Raw genomic sequence first — 16,129 nt, 5'->3', positions numbered from 1 at the left:
CACGGAGTACGAATGCCAAATTCTAAGACTGTATCCGACATAACGGTCAACATTTAATAAACGAGAATTTTTCGTTTCTGGTAAACAATTTTTTTTTTACTTGCTTGGAATTTCATTGAATTTTCCCGTTTATGAGAGACTGCTTAATCTAAATGGTTTTAAAATATGCGCGTGCTCCTTTATTCGAGTCGGTTATTGGGATGATATTTCCGTGGAAATATTAATGAAAAATTTGTGTGCACGATATTTATCCGGCTATTGACGCTGCCCGGTTATAACTGTCCGCATAGAGGAATTTTGCTGTAGATGTAAAAATTATACTCCATTAATTATGCTAAATGTCAAAATTTGTGTGTTTCTTCCCATGCATGTAACTTTTCCCCATTCAAATTTGCTTTAACTTGAACTTGGCTCGTTTGCGCCTGCCTTGCCACACATGTATGTATGTGTGTACGCACACATGTAAGACGTAATAAAAATGAGTTCATCGTTTCCGCAAGAAGTGCAACTACATAATATCAGCAATAAAAATGGAAAAATTAAATTAAAAAAAAAAAACCACATCTAAATATATAATTTACAAATATTTAGTTGCAATAAACTTATTTTTGTTGGTTTTAGCCCGGTGTTTAAAACCTGCATGAAGTTTCTCGTCAGTCATCACAGTTTGCAACCGGGTTAAATGGTCCGAAAGCGAGTGTATGGGGGAAGATATAAATCAAAACATGGCTAGCGTATATTAAATGTTTTACTTTTCTCTACTCGTACGCGATGAATGAAAGGAAATGCGGCCGCAAAGAAAAAAATTTAAATTAAAACAGCGACGAATTGTTGTAATCGACAAGCGAGAGAAATGATCACTATGTGAACCAAATAAGGAATAAAGAAAATTTGAATGCTCAAAAAGTTTGGTAGACATGCTGCTTTTAATAAGGATTAAAATATTGTACTAAGTGCCCTTATCAAAATGTCACATCAATAGAGCAAGGCAAAAAATGCAAATGCAATTTTTCCTTTTTTAATCCTACCAACCAGTTGCTTAATAGTGGACGTAGCAGGGTAGATGGGGAGGTAGATACCCGACGATGGCTGGAAAAAATCGTCCGCGCTGCCTAGCTGTACCGGACTGGTACTAAGATTACTTTTATAAGAGTATCATGCTACTAGCATATGCCGATGACGTCGACATTATCGGTGAAACCAAACGCGCTGTATGCTCTTGTGTTCAGTAGGTAACTGAGAAGTACGAGGGGTGCCTTTTATATGTCGGGATTAGAGAACAAAAACAAATTTTAATCATCGAAAATCATTTTATTGTTTTTCAAAATATTCTCGATGAAGATCTATAAACTTTTGCATGCGTTTCAACCAATTGTCGAAGCACTTTTGCCACTTTGAATGAGGTATCTCCAAAACATGCATTCTGAATGCCGCAGCCGCTTCTTCAGGTGTCGAAAAACGTTGACCTCTCAGTTTGTTTTTTACGTACGGGAATAAAAAGAAGTCATTCGGTGCCAAGTCAGGACTATACGGCGGATGACCCATTAATTCGATGTTTTGGGTGCTCAAACATGCAGTTGTTTGAGCCGATGTGTGAGAGCTCGCATTGTCCTGGTGAAGAGTGATCCGTCTTTGGCGATTGGTTTTCCTAATTTCTTGGAAGACAACTGGCAAACAAATGGTTGTGTACCACTCAGAATTTACTGTTCTGCGTTGTTCTAATATAGTTGTACGGTTGCGACATGTCCAGTCTTTCCGAAAAAACAGCCGACCATTTGCTTGGAAGTGCTGCGTGCGCGAATAACTTTTGTTGGATTTGGCTCATCTTAAAACACCCATACAGTCGACTGCTGTTTACTTTTGGGCTCATACGCGTAAATCCATGATTCATCACCTGTCACGATGTCATAGACGTGTTTCGAAGGCCCGCGATCGTATTTTTTGAGCATTTCCTTCGACCAATCGACACGAGCCTTTTTTTTTTGAGCGATTGGCAAATTGTGTGGGATCCAACGCGAACAAATTTTTTTGACAGTCAAATGTTTATGCAATATTGAATGTATGCTGGTCCCACTAATGCCTAAGATTGTCTCAATCTCACGATAGGTCACATGACGATCTTGCAATATCAGTTCGCGCACAGCATCAATGGTTTTCGGAACAACAACTGGTTTTGGACGACCTTCACGAAATTCGTCTTGGAGTGAACTACGACCACGATTGAATTCACCATACCATCGATAAACACTGGTCCTTGATAGAGCTTCATCGCCAAAACATGAATTAAGTTCATCCATGCAATGTTGCTGAGTTAATCCTCGTCGGAAGTTGTAAATAATGTAAATAATCGCTCGAAAATGTTCACGATTTAATTCCATTTTTGGACCGAGATGAATCTTTTAAGTTACTGTAAACAACACAAATAGCGCTGGTATTTCAAAACGTTCTGAGTACGTAAAAGCCAAAAAATGTCAAACTTACAGCTGTCAGTTGCAAGATTGCAACACCAGGGTTGCCAAATCCCGAAATAAAAAAGGCACCCCTCGTAAAGCTCTCTCTTGAAGGACTAAACAGGCACTCTACAAAACGCTCATCATTCCCGTCCTAATACATATATGGCGCAGAAGCATGGACGATGTCAATAGCGGATGAAAAAGTTTTGGCGGCCTTCGAGCGAGATATTCTATGTACGATCTTGGCCGACATTCGGAAGGACATTCCGGTCAATTACCTGAAACTCTCTTTCAGAGGGGACTATTTTGAATAAATAAACTCAAAGTTATCAAAGCAAAGCTCCTGCCGTTTCTATTTTAGTTCAGTCTTGTTTATTTTGGACTTTACCTTGTACAAGCAATTTAGTTGGTATTCCAATTTACCATGTCTTGTGCATTGCCTTAAAAATCCTCAATTACATACTCTTTGAGAACCAGCATGGAATCCGAGGGTTCACTATTTGTGTTAAGAAATACCAAAGACAAAGGTAACTAAAATTTTTGTTTAGGCCAGGAAGCCTACTTTTAAACTGTGATTTGTATGCAGTTTTTTATAATTCATGCTGTGCCGGCTGAAATGCCACAAGTTCATACTTACGATTAACGCCATGCATCATAAAATGAGTTAAATATTGAAAACAAAGCTGACATAGTGACTATATCTTTTCATGTGGAAATTAATATATGTATGTATGTATTGTATATTTTTATGATAATGCTTAAGAAGTTACAATACTAACACATTTGTTGGTAGCGCGCACACCGAGTCAAATGCAAAAATTGGTAAATATTTACTTCCAAAAACGGGAATGAAACAATACGGGCTCATACACACACATATATACATATATATAAATATATGACTGCACCGTCTTAAGCATTACATAATTGCCAAAGTATGGAAGGAAACCAACACAAAACTAAAAGTTGAACAGCATAAAAAAATAGGTCAACACACTGAAAGTGGAAAGATGATTGTCTAAATTTTTTTCAATTCAATTATGTGCCGACGAATAGCGATCATTTATTATTGAAACGAAAAAGGCAAAAAAAAAAAAACTTAACCGAAAAAGAGGCTAACTGCAATGAGCTACAATTAGCAAAGTTAAACTATTGACGTCATGAAGGTACGAAAATTAAAATTGGGCACAAAATCATGACTCACGATCAATGCAATTGGCGCTGTGTTGCAATCCCCCTTTTGACGAACGGCCAACATTATAAATCCGAAATAAAAATAAGCCACTAAAGGTAAGCCAAAAAGCATGTGAAAAAGCTAAACTCATGAATGAAAAAAATAATTAAGCAATATAAATAAATGATGATTGAAACAGTTGCAAACAAAAAAATACGGACAGCGTGCATAGCATTTAAAAACATGTGCGGTCTAGCAGGAATTAAATTAAACGGGTAGGCTAAGTTTTTTTTATAAAAAATTTATGCGGGCAATGTAGGGGAGTGAGTTTTGGTGTGAACACCAGTCGGTTCGTGTCATAGATTCGATGCCCACCGTGAACATTACCATAAATATCAAATATTTATTATGTATATATGTATGTATATATTTCCATTATTTCTACAAAGAATATGGGGCCATTATAAAAATACTACAATTTTCTCTATCATTCTCCAGCTCTCGGTCTGCCTTCTCCAGGTATGTGAAATACTAAATGGTAGAAGAATTTCTTACAAATAAATTAAGCTGAAATTTGAGAGAACAGTTCATCGAAGACTTTAAGATGATAGTTTCATTTTTGAGCCAAACTGATTTTCTTAGACGAGTCCAAATTCAAACTCTTTCATTCCGAAAGTTGGCCGAATATGAGGAGACTAAAAGAAGGTGATAGTCGAATGGACTAACGACTGTTTTTTCTGCTATGGTATTGCACAGCTGACCTTAACAGATGGAACAGCAAACACCCTTAAGTACCATAGAACACTTAAGGAATAGTTTGCCCCCAGATTGAATAAACAAGACAAATGACTGAGCCGATTTTGAGTATTGGCATCGAACCAAAATGGATACAAGTTTTTGGCTATAGAAAAACTATTTTAAAAAATTCATTAATAAGAAACAATCTTGGACCCTCAAATAGATAACCTTTGACGTTTTCTCCAGACGTACATAGGTAACAAAGGCGAGTATCGCAGGCGATGGAACGATGAGCTGTATGAGCTTTACGACGACATGGACATAGCGTAGTGAATAAAGACCCAACGGTTTCGTTGGCTGGGTCATGTCGTACGAATGGATACAAATGTTTCAACTCTGAAAGTATTCGATGCGGAACTAGCTGATGTTAGCAGAGGAAGAGGAAGACCTCCTTTGCGTTGGAAAGATGAGGTGGAGAAGGACTTGGTTTCACTTGGTGTGCCCAACTGGCGCTGGTTAGCATGAGAAAGAAACGACTGGTGCGCTTTGTTGAGATCGGCTTAAATCGCGTAGGCGGTAATCGCACCAATCATTAGCGTCAGCATCAACTACAAGTTTTTTTCATTATTCATAGAATTTTTTTCTCTCGAACATTAACCTATTTTTCTTTGTAATCTATCGATAAAATGGCTCCTGCGTAGAAGCCTATTTCAGCTCTGGTTCATAATGATGCGCCTAGCTTTCGTCTTTCGTGAAAACTCGTTGCATAAATTCATCTGAGTTCTCACTACAGATAGTCAAAAACTCGCATTAACATTCGAAGTACTAACGCGCATTCTCGGTATCCATCTTACGGAAATCTTAGTCATATAAGTATGTAATAATACTGTGATAATACTAATACTAATCATATAAGTCTGCCATAATACTCTTTAAAAATTTCTGAGATTTGTATTTTTTTCAAAAGTGTATCTTCATCTTTCAACAATGCCGGAGAACGTCACGCAAACCGGTGGGTCAGAGCGCTGATCATTTTCAACTGTCGCTCCACCTTGTTTGAATAGACTATAGACTCATAAATAATACATTTTCGTAGCCCACAGTTCATGTAAATAGATGGCATCTTTTCCATGTTAATTTGTGTCTTTTATTACTTAGTGGGGACTCTAATCAGGGCATGAAACTTAATTTTCTTCATGGTTGATGCTGTGATGTTCACGGATTTACCTGCTCATTTTGAGAAACCTCAAAGGTTTATGCACCGATTTGGCTGAAACTTAGTATCTACAGTTGTGTTAAGTCACCAAGAAATCCTAATTAAAAAAATCTTCCCTATTCACAAACTTTTCGACCATCTCTCGCATAAAGGAACCCTGTAAAAATCCATTAGTCTACAGGTAAGGGTTTTTTGACAAAACCTTAATAAAATATTTTAATGTACTCACTTATTCGTTTGGTTGGTTGGTTTAAGTGGTGATTCTTCCAGAATCCAACTAGCACTTCCGCACCATTTTGTTGCCACATCCTCGTTACCAACTTGTTTATCAGTTACTTACACACTGACTATATCCAGTCTGTGCGGCTCAGGAGTATTATCAGCACTTATTCGTAGTTCTACATATTTTTTCTTATGATAATAGAGGCAAGGCGGCCGCCGTAGCCGAATGGGTTGGTGCGTGATTACCATTCGGAATTCACAGAGAGAACGTTGATTCGAATCTCGGTGTAACCAAAATTAATAAAAACATTTTTCTAATAGCGGTCGCCCCTCGGCAGGCAATCCCAAGCCTCCGAGTGTATTTCTGCTATGAAAAAGCTCCTCATAAAAATATCTGCCGTTCGGAGTCGGCTTAAAACTGTAGGTCCCTTCTTTTGTCGAACAACATTAAGACGCACACCACAAATAGGAGGAGGAGCTCGGCCAAACACCCAAAAAGGCTGTACGCGCCAATTACATAAATAATAAATAAATAATTGGCGCGTACACTTCTGTTTTTTTTGAAATTTTTTCACCATCTTTTGAATTGTCGACTCATTCGGAAGGTTATTTCCACCAAAAAATCATGAGTTATGCGATATGTTGTTCTTAAGGGGACTCGGTTGTCCAAAATTTCAAGAAATCGATTTTTAGTTTTTTCGATATTTCGAAAGTATACTATCTTAAGAATATACTGTGATATTTTCATCGGAAATTCCCAATATTAAAGCTTCTACAGCCCATTAACTAGGTAGAGAGCGGTCCGCGCGCTCCTGCACCTCAAACTTTAAACTCATTGATCTCGAAACGCTTTTTTCGGCCTCAGCGCATTTTTTTGAACTATTAAAATAAAAAAATAAAAATTGTTCATGTTTGTATGTAAAAGAAGTTAAATAAAAAGCCTAAAATATTTAAATATCGCCTTTCATTTTTTTATTGTAAAAAAATCCTGAAAATACCCTAAATTTTCGAGTTCAAGACCACCGGAACGTCTTAAGGATCGACCATTTTCATAATAAGTTTGTAAAATTGTACATCTCTCTACTTGACATATGTCAAAGATGACATACAAAAAAAGTACCGTCAAGGAATAATTCACTACGACATCTAGGCGCCACTTTTAAAACCCCCTTTATTTCTATTCCCAACTAAGAATATATCAAAATTTACTTAAAATTATCATTTTATACAACTTTCATACAGCTTTTAACCAAAATCTTTTAAAGAAAATCTACATTTTTTTCTTGCGTCCTTATTTTTAGATCTACAACTGTCTCGTATGTATATTTACATTTATTCATTAGTGTAGCAGCTGAGTTGGTGGGAAAACTCAGCATTTACCCCAATGACAGTCGCCGTGAGCATGTGAATAAATGTCGGCTGTGATTTAAATACGTCAGGCATACAATTTTCGGAATAACCGAAACTCAGAAATTTTACGGCTAATAGCAGAATTAATAAAAAACACACCCATGAAAAGTGTATAGTAAATTTTTCAAAGTTAAAAGTCTTTAACACCACAGCTAAAGGCTTGGAGCTGACTAACATTTTCGTTGGATTTTTGGGTACGCGTGCCAAATTATTAATTTTTCAATGGGCAACAAAAAAAAGTAACAGACAGTCAGTATGTACTTATTGAATATTCCACGTGAAGCTCGTCTGTTCGGTTTCTTGTTGTTTGTATTTGTTTTTTTTTTTTTTTTTTAGTTTTCGCGTTTGTTGAGTATGGTCAGTGTGACCTTCACTGTGTCGGTTTTTTCACAACAAATTTTGTCAATTTAATTTTAATCACTTCTTGCGTACAGTAACAACAATAAAGTGTACACATTTCTTTTTAACTTTTGTATATTTATAACATTTTATTTATTTTTGTGGCTTTATGTATTTAGGTTTTCATAAACACCGAGTTGAATGCTAGTGCATAGTGATCGGAAGCGATTAGCGGCGATGCTCATACTTAAGCTTGATTTCTATGTAATTCATTGAAGTGCTAGAGCTGACCGTCGGGTTTTTTTGACAAACTTTACCTCGCCGGCTTGTTGACTTTTGTTTCATTGAACTCTTCTTGAAATTTGAAGAATGACTGATGCGACATGATTCACAGAAGCATTATAAAGATCTCGTATAGCTAACATACTTATATATGTATCCATATGTCCATACATACATATTTAGGCTTGAATAAAAAATGAATGTTATTCGCGTGTTCTAATTGAATATAATTTACATTATAAAATTAGGAACTTAGCCTATCTACAAAACATTTCCAGCCCTCTCTATTACGATCCATGTATCGTAAGTCGCTAAACGATTTGGATGTTTCGTTACTAACTTTACGCCTCCATGTAGTTTTTGGACGCTCCCTGCTCCTTGTACCGGTCGGCTTCCATTCCAAGGCCAAATGTGCAATGTTGTTTGCGTCCATTCTAAGTGTATGTCCGATGCACCCGTATTTCTTGCGCCTAATGTCGTTATCTATGCCTTTTTGCTTTCTGAATCCCCATAGCCTTTGATTTGAAATCGTTCGTGGCAAGAAAATTCTCATTATTCTCCGTAGGTAGCGATTGACAAAACATTGTATCTTGTACCACGTCTCGCTAAAATTTCAATTTTTATAGCTCGATTAATTGTTGGGGATTTCCATACTCTCGAAATAGAAGCGTAAGCCCACTTAATCTTGCTTAGGCGATTATTTACATCCGTCGAGGTATCGCCTTCAGGTGTAACAACGCTACCTAGGTACTCAAATTCTTTCACATCATCAAGAATGTCTTCATCGATATAGAAAGGTTGCACATTTTGAGTCTTAGAGCGCATAGTTTTCGATTTTTGTATATTGAGTTTGGGGCCAACAGTCGAAATGATTGCGGCTAGCGGACAACAATTTAGTTTCCATTGTATACCAAGTTTGGCGAAATCACAGCATTCGAAGATCATGTCGAGAGTGACTATAAATATGAGCGGGGAGAGAGCGCAGCCCTGCTTAACACCGAAAACTGTCTGAAAGGGTTGGCTCAGCTGTCCGGCGTGGAGTACCCTGCTGGTGGCTCCGTTGTATGAGCTTTTTATTATGTTGATTAGTTTGGTGGGATACCGCGAGCTTCCAGGGCGGCACATATTGCGTCCCTCCTAAGCGCATCAAAGTATTTAACATACTCAATAAAGCACAAGGAATCAAATGAAGTTTCATAAATGTAGCCTTAAGACTTAACTCAGATAATTAGTTCCAATTAATTTGTTTTCTGTTGTTTGAACGCATCACGTATTTTGTTGTTGTTTTTTCTGATCGTCCTACATCATATGCGTCAACAATTTAGGGTTTGGCTGAGCATATCGATCAATCTGCCTGCTTCCGTCGCAAAAATTGGCTGAACCGATACTGATGGTTCCTTCCAATATATCGCTGCTGTAGTGAATGTCGTCCGAAGTTGTTCACAAAGCTCGGCTTTCAACTGACGTTCATTGCGTGGAACTTTATTGAAAGAGTTGAAAACATTCCCTTAAGGTTAAATTAGAGGTGCTGTACCATAGCGCCATAACCATAACCGAGGCCTTAACCGTAACGATACTTACTGCCTTCAATTATTTATATATATATATATACATATATATATTTTCCCATAGTTCCTAGATGAAACATAGGTCCTCAATAAACAAGTTATAATTTCGTTTGTTTAGAACTAGATGTGTTGGCTGGTCTCCAGTCTACCGCTGTCATCCCGTGGCTTGCGTACTGTGTGTCCGATCCATTTCCCCTCGCGACGCATAATTTCTATGTAAACTGGTGTTTGCCCGGTAGCCGCCGAAAGCTCATCGTTGCTTATAATATTAGACCAGAATATTCGGAATATCTTCCGTAGGCAATGGTTTAGGAAGGATTGCAACGATTGTGATATGTTTGTTGTTAAGTTCCATGTTTCACATCCATACAAAACTACCGACTTCACGTTGGTATCAAATATTTTCAGTTTTGTGTGCCCGGAGATGTGGGTTGATCTCCATACCTTGTCTAGCATGCCAAATGCAACTCGTCCCTTGGAAATTATGTATGCCAGGTTTTTGTTCCGCCGTTTTTTGAAATTCATCTACATCTTCAAGCGGCGTGTCGGCAATTTGAAGAGGGCTTGCGTTTCGGTGGTGTTAATCCGCATTACTTTGGTATTTGCTATGTTAGTTTTTAGACCTGTTTGTGCTACTGCATGGCGTACAGCTTGTAGTTTCGCTGATGCGTTTGAGTATTTGTGCGATAGTAAACAAATGTCGTCCGCATAGTCTAGGTCTTCAAGTCGGCCGCATAAGCCCCAGGAAATGCCCCTGCAGACCGCACACGCTTGTCGCATTGCTAGATCCAGGACTAGGTTCAACAAGAGTGGATATAATACATATCCTTGCCTAGTACCGGTTTGACCTTCCATACTACCACTTAGAGCATGAAGCGCCCATGTACAATTCTTTTATGATGATGACAATTTTCTCAGGCTCTCCTTTGCATTCAAGAGCTCTCCAGATTGCTTCATGACTGAGAGTGTCGAACGCTTTCTCGAAGTCGATGAAGCAGGGGTAAAGAGGCGAGAGCCACTCAACCGACTGCTCTACGATCACTCTCAAGGAGTTTACATGACCGACGCAAGAGCAGTGGGGACGAAAGCCTGCTGTCTTCAATTAATGGTGTCATAACCATAAAGAGCTGATTTTTATTGCCTAGTCATTTGATCGTTCATTTCGAAAGTTCAGTAACTAAACAAAATAAATCCTAATCAGGCAGCGTTACAGCTCGGGGCAGCTTTAGCTTCATCAACTAGCCTTCTGCAAGTTGCACGATCTTCCAGCCCATCTTCCTCCTTGGAAATCTGCAACAGCTTCTCGTTGTATCTGATTCTAAACAACCATCCACAACCCGGATTGGACCATACTCACGATTCTTCTTTCGAAAGTTCGGAGATTCTGTTCATCCGTGAATTACATTACCCATGGCTTACAGCCACATGTCGTAAATGGTCTTATTATTGTTTTGTAATTATTGTTTGTTACAGTTGCGCGAGACTACTTTTGGCGTAGAAGCCTCTGTTTGCTGCAACAAGTCGATCTGGGATGGATAGTTATATTTTCAGGCTTCCGCCTTTTAACATCGCGTGACATTTTCATGTATTTGGTCTTGTGGGCGCCGATATGGAGCCCGACAGTCTTTGCTTTTGCTGTGATGTTAGAGAAAAGTTCATCCGTCTACCTTCAATATCGAGCGAGGATAGCTATGTCTTCAGCATAAGCGATGGTTATGCCGGAGTGGCTGAATAGATGACCGGATTTTAAAACGTCCTTGATTCCGTAGTGCAAAAGCAAATTGAGCACCGTTGTTGATAAAGTTTCGTCTTGTTTGACTCCACTTTCGACGGCAAAGTGTTCCGAGGTTGACTTTTGCACAAAGACTTTTTCTTTGGCGTTGTTAAGGCTGACCTTAGTTAAGGGTCATATTTTTTTGTTTATTGCGTGACTGCTTGAAGGATTTCGATTTTAAGAACGCTCTCAAAAGCTTGTTTCGATGAAGAGCACATGTAAAGAAAATATATCAACGTGAGCATTACTTGATAAAAGAAAGAAATTGAAGAGTAGAAGACCTTGGCGTGCCCATCACCTTATTATAGATTGGATCGTCATAGAAACCCGGTCGCCTTCGAGACAAGTCATATTTACAGGGTCCGGCACAAGTAGTGTAACCAATTAAAAAGGCTATAAATTTAGTTAGAAAAATTACTTTTATTCAATTCAAAGTAAAAAATGTGTGAAAGTAATATCAAATTAACAACAAATTTACTTTGCTCGATATGACCACCTTTTACCTTGACTATGGCCTTGAGACTGTCCAGAAACGAGTCGCAAGCTGCCCGAAGGTGTCTTGCAGGCATTTTGGTCCACTCGCGGACAATGGCTTTTTTCTGTGCCTCGAGACTAGTAAATCGTTTAGTTCTGACCCTGCTCACCAAAATGGCCCAACGAGAATAATCCATCGGGTTCGCGTCTGGTGAATTTGAAAGCCATTGTGTTATGATATTATGAAGTTCCGAAAGTTGTTTTTTAGCCATTCTTGGTTCACTCGAGCTTTGTGAGACAGTGCAGGGTCTTATTGAAACGTCCCTGGTCTGCCACCGAAATGTTTGTCTGCCCATTGCTTCAAAGCAATCTCCAGAATACTTTCCCGATAATATACGCCAGGCTTGATGAAAACGATTGGAGAGTGCCTATCTGCGGTTATAGCGGCCCAAACCATTACCTGTGGTGGGTGCTGCCTCCTGGTGGCCAATCGATGACTCAGATTCTCGTTTGAATGGTAGGTCAAATAAACCCTAACGTTTTGAGAGGTTACGAATTGCCCAATTTGAAAAATTTTCTTGTCAGAAAACACTATGTTCGGAAATTGACCGATTCAGCCAAGCGAGGGAATTCCTTCGCTTTCAAGTCTGACTTGTTGCTGCTTTGGTGGGAGATCATGCGCCTTTTGGATCTTGTAAGACTTGACTTTGAGATAATTTTTCAGTATTTGGTGGATGCTACGGTCAGATAGTTTCAGTTCCTCCGCCATTTGATTGTCACTTCATTTAGGGGTTTTCGCTCAAGTCACTTCTGCACTTTTTGAACCATTTCACATGGCATTATGGTGTCGAATCACTTAATGAATGTAGTGTATATGCCAGGTTAACTTTCTTGTATGGATGGTTTAAAAACCAAATACATCTGTCATATATGGGTAAGAAAAATGACGTTCAGAAAAGCCATCTCAGAATCAGAAACAGGAATACTTTCTTTGACATAAAAGTTCCTGCCAACCGAATGCTATGGACACACCCACTCGACTGTGATAGAAGTCACATTGAAAAAATCAATTTCAGACATTAAGTATTGACAAATGGTATTACTCTGTTTTAGAAAAATTTTAGGTTTAAACTTTTTTAACTTTAAGTTTTTTAGATTATACACATTTTTCTAACATCTTCAATTGGGGTTTTGTCGGCTGTAAACGAGTGTAGTTAGCGTCACAAAAAATATCTGCATTCATAACACGCTCAAATCCAGCTATTCAAACGACCTTCACTCCAATAAAATGGAAGTGTAAACAGACAATAACTACGATATTTATGTATGTATGTAGATAGTGGGTTACACGAGACACGCTCCCCGCGCATTTAAATGCAAAGCACAATAAAGTGAGGTGCTCAGCCCAAAATTAATCAAATTTCAATAAATAACCCAAAATGAGTCACTGCGTGCAAAAAATCAAATGCACAAAATTTTCATGTTTGCTTACCTATGTATGTACATACATTCATACAATATCAAGCACTCGTATGGGTATAAGCATGCACAGTATTCATTCGATAATGGAAACATTAACGGGTTACATACGTTCAGCAGCGCCAAAAATGCTCTAAATGAAAAACAATTTTTAGAAAGGATAAGAATAGAAATAAATATAAAAATATATATTAAGAAAATTTATTTTCATTTTTCTTTACAAAAATTAGTAGATATATAAAAAATCACGTCACCCAAAGTACAATAAGAAAGTTGCCCCACGGTCTGCATTATTTCTCCTTGAAATGTTGATGGATCTGTAAAAAGTAAAAGAATTCTTGTAAAATTTAGTTGTAGTTATTGTTGTCGAGCCGGATTTTTGAATTTCGAAAAATTTTGTTTGCGTTTTACGTAATAAATGTCACACTTTAATTATGTTTATAAAAATTTTTAATATAAATATCAAAAATCAAATCTATAGAGAAAATACTTTCGAATATATAAAAAAAAAATGCATCAAAAAATATTAAAAACTGTATGAGTTATCATGCAGACCGTGCCGGAAAAAGTAGTTTCGAGAAGAACGAGTTCAAAGTTTGGTACAGGAGCGCGCGGACCGCTCTCCACCTAGTTAATGGGCTGTGTAGAAGCTATAATATTGGGAATTTCCGGATGAAAATTTCACAGTGTATTCCTAATATACTATACTTTCCAAATATGGAAAAAATCGACCTTCTGAAAATTTTGGACGTATGTAACCTCTTAATCAAACTAGTACTAAGATATATCATAAGTAGACACCATTTTTGAGAAAATCGATTTAGTTGATTAGGGTTACTAGGAAGGAAATTATAATCGTTTGCACATTTACCAACAATGTAAAAATAATATCACGGTTTAAGGTGTTTTTTATTATAAAAGTCATAAAAAAATATTAGGAAGTCATAAAAAGGCCATGCCCAAAAACAAACCACGTCATTTTCAGTCAAATATTAAAGTGATACTCACATTTTTCATGGATTATAGCGGTATTGTACACCACGAATTTTTGCCTGAAGTTCACACAGCTAACAAAAACTATTATTTAGGCGTTATGAGATATATCGTACGTGAAACAATACGCCAAAAAGAAAGGATGTGTGCGATAACAGCTCGAGGATTTTGCACCACGATAACGTACCATCGCTCAGGGTCATCATTATTCATGAATTTTTGACCAAACACAAAAGGAATACTATCAAACAGCAATCGAAATCACATGATATGGTTTCCTCCGAATTTTTTCTGTTTGAAGGAGTCAAAAAACCAATACGCGGAACGTATTTTAACAAGCGAAAGGAAGACGATTCTGATGGCTATACCGAAAATAGAGTTCTAGAAATGTTTCGAGAGCTGGCGCAATCGCTGATCTGACATTCAGCACTTGATTGCACAAGAAATATTTTTACCTCGCTGCATGAAGGAGGTAGTTATACTAGGTTGTTCAATAAGTTTTGCGGTTCGATAAGAGAAGGCGTTGCTAATAGTCTCATTTTTTTTTTTGTTATGTTGGTACACTCTTCATATGAACTCATGTGAAGCTTCATTTCCATCTGTCAATTTATTCTTTGATTACAAACCATTTAGTATCGACGTGTCACAGTAATTGCTACAATGGAATAAATCGAGAATCGTGCAGTGATTGAACTTTTACTTTTGGAAGCTTTAAAAGCAAAGGAAATTTATCTGATTGTGTAAGCATCTATTTAAACAATATTTTGCTTGAACTATTGGATTTCAGAAAGCTCAAAAGAATCTACAGAGAGCACAATGGGTGCCGCATTTGTTAAGAATGGAACAAAAACACATCCGAATGCGAGTTTCTCAGCAACATTTAGAGCGTTTTTGAAAGGATAAGGTGGATTTTGTGCATCGATTCATCACAATCAATAAGATTTGAATATTACCACGATCTAAATCAAAACAAGAGATAATCGAGTTGTGTGAACCTGGTTCCTTGGCTCCGAGACGAGTTTGTGTCCAGAATCTTGGCCGATTTCTGGTTCTTGTTAGCATCAGTTTATTGGAATGCGAAAGCAATTTTTCTTGTGTGCTACTTGAAAACTGGTAAAACAATAAATCCTGAATATTGTTTTAACCTATTAAGCCAGCTTAAGAAAACAATTCGTGAAAAAAAGTTTGCAAAAGAAAAAAAATGTTTTTAATCACGGCAATGCATCGCGTCACAGAAGCATTTTGACAATGGCTAAAATCTATGAATTATAGTTCAAATTGTTAGAGCATCCATTGTATTCACCAGATTTGGCCTCGAGCCACTTACATCAGTTTCTAGACCCAAAAAAATGCATGCGTGGAAATCGTTTTTCATTAAATGATGAGGTCATAACAGTTGAGGAAGCATATTTTGCAGCCCTTCCATATTCTCACTCCAGGGATGGAATTCATAAATTGGAATCTCTTTCGACCAAGCATATTGACCATAAAATTGTGTTTTTCTTATCGAATTGCAAAACGTATTCAACAACCTAGTATATTTTACTTGATTACAGGTTACGTAAATCAATAGGCATACAAAATATTTAGACTGAACTTACATTTTTATATAAGTACTTATAAGTATAGGGTTTTTAATAAGAGGTGTTATTTTGATATTAAAAAAAATGCTATATTTGAATATATATCATCGGATGTTTATTTCATTATAAAGAGGAAGGTATGCCCCGTTATTAGTGGAAAATAACATCAGGCAAATGACCACCACGACCACGCTTACAGGACAATATCCGTTTCATGAAATTTTCCACAACCGAATTGCAAAGTGGCTGCCCTATCACCTCTTTCAGAAATAACACGTTTGGGAAATTTTTCCCTTAAAAGATCAATAGTTTCGTTGTTTGTGTGGCACGTAGCGTCGTCATGTTGAAAATGAACGTTGACCAGATCAATACCATCCAATTCCGGCCATAAAAAATTCTTAATCATCTCTGGATAGCGCAATCC

The sequence above is a fragment of the Anastrepha obliqua genome, chromosome 3 (genome assembly GCF_027943255.1).
Source record: "Anastrepha obliqua isolate idAnaObli1 chromosome 3, idAnaObli1_1.0, whole genome shotgun sequence".
NCBI lineage: Eukaryota > Metazoa > Arthropoda > Insecta > Diptera > Tephritidae > Anastrepha > Anastrepha obliqua.
The sequence above is the reverse complement of the archived record's forward strand: the minus strand, read 5'-3'. Positions refer to the sequence as shown.